Source organism: Arachis hypogaea, chromosome 13 (genome assembly GCF_003086295.3).
Source record: "Arachis hypogaea cultivar Tifrunner chromosome 13, arahy.Tifrunner.gnm2.J5K5, whole genome shotgun sequence".
In the NCBI taxonomy this organism is placed as follows: domain Eukaryota; kingdom Viridiplantae; phylum Streptophyta; class Magnoliopsida; order Fabales; family Fabaceae; genus Arachis; species Arachis hypogaea.
Genome location: NC_092048.1, coordinates 100,566,416 through 100,567,993, shown reverse-complemented (window position 1 = coordinate 100,567,993; position 1,578 = coordinate 100,566,416). Strand labels below are relative to the sequence as shown.

At 40.7% G+C, this 1,578-nt stretch overlaps 1 non-coding gene across 1 annotated transcript; it reads left to right on the top strand.

Annotated features, from left to right (window-relative positions):
* The first annotated feature begins 205 nt into the window (after positions 1–205).
* On the top strand, positions 206–309 carry LOC112739854 (small nucleolar RNA R71). The gene has a single exon (XR_003170789.1). It is a non-coding gene; the product is annotated as a small nucleolar RNA R71 (small nucleolar RNA).
* The last annotated feature ends 1,269 nt before the right edge of the window (positions 310–1,578 follow it).

The following is a 1,578-nucleotide window of genomic DNA, read 5'->3' as shown; positions in this document are numbered from 1 at the left end:
ATTGTTTAGCTCCATCACTCCTCTTGTGTTCCCTCTTTCGGAAACATAGAAGTAGTCGTTTTCTGCTACTGTTTCAATAACATCTATAGCTTCCTCAATGGTCTTCTTCTTGTTCAAGGACCCTCCAGATGAATGGTCTACTGCCTTCTTTGACTCATAAGAGAGCCCTTCATAGAAGATGTGCAGCTGGACCCATTCGTTGAACATGTCAGGTGGACACCTCCTTGTTAAGTCTTTGAACCTCTCCCATGCTTCATACAGAGTCTCACCATCCTGTTGCCTGAAGGTTTGAACCTCAGCTCTCAGCCTATTGATTCGTTGAGGAGGGTAGAATCTTGCTAAGAATTTGTTCACCACATCCTCCCAAGTTGTCAAGCTCTCCCTTGGGAAGGATTCCAGCCACTTGGCTGCCTTGTCTCTGAGTGAGAAGGGAAATAAGAGCAATCTATAGGCGTCAGGATGAACACCATTAGATTTCACTGTGTCACATATTCTCAGGAAGGTGGTCAAATGTTGGTTGGGATCTTCTTGAACACCTCCTCCAAACGAACAGTTGTTCTGAACAAGGGTGATGAGCTGTGGTTTAAGTTCAAAGTTGTTGGCATGGATTGTTGGCTTTTGGATGCTACTTCCACAATTGCCTGGGTTTGGATTAATGTAAGAGCCCAAAACTCTTCTATCCTCCCCAGCATGATTTGCTCCACCTCCTCTGCCATGGTTGTGAGTCTCTTCTTCATGATGATTTTCCATGTTTTCTTCCATGTTTGGTTCAAAGTATTCCTCAAACTGTTCCTCCTTTTCTTCAGCACCAACTACTCGTTTTCCTTTTGCCTCCCTCCTTAGTCTAAGGAAGGTTCTCTCTGGTTCAGAATCAAAGGAAGTTGAAGCCCCGCTTCTTCTCCCTGTCATACAATCAACAAGTACAAGTAGAGAAAATAGGTGCAGACAGTAATTGTGTCAGAATTGATGTTAGTTGTGGGTGATGCAATATATCAAACAGTTAGTGGGTTAGCAAATAGAATTGAAAATAACAAAGAAAACAAAAGAGTAGATGGAGAATGGGAAGAAGTTTAGCTAAAACAAAAAGTAAATCACTCAAACAGAAAAATAAAATTCAAAAAATAAAATGCTCAATCTAGTGATCTTCCAATCTAATCATTGTTGATGCACAATCAATCCCCGGCAACGGCGCCATAAACTTGATGCGGGGAAAACTTGTCTCTCAACAAATCTTCCTTCGGCAAGTGTACCGAAGTTGTCGTCAAGTAAAAACTCACAATAGAGTGAGGTCGAATCCCACAGGGATTGATTGATCAAGCAACTTTAATTAGAAGAATGTTCTAGTTGAGCGAATCCAGAAATTGGGTTGAGAGTTGCAGGATATAAAATGGCGGGAATGTAAATAACAGAAAAGTAAATGCTAGAATTAAAGGACTAGAAGTAAATGACTGAAAATAAATTGCAGAATTATAAAAGGGAATGGGGGATTTGCTCATAAAAGTAAATCGCAAAAATTAAAGAGAATGGGTAAGATTAGAGATGGGGAGTTCATTGGGCTTAGGAGATGTTGCAATTCTC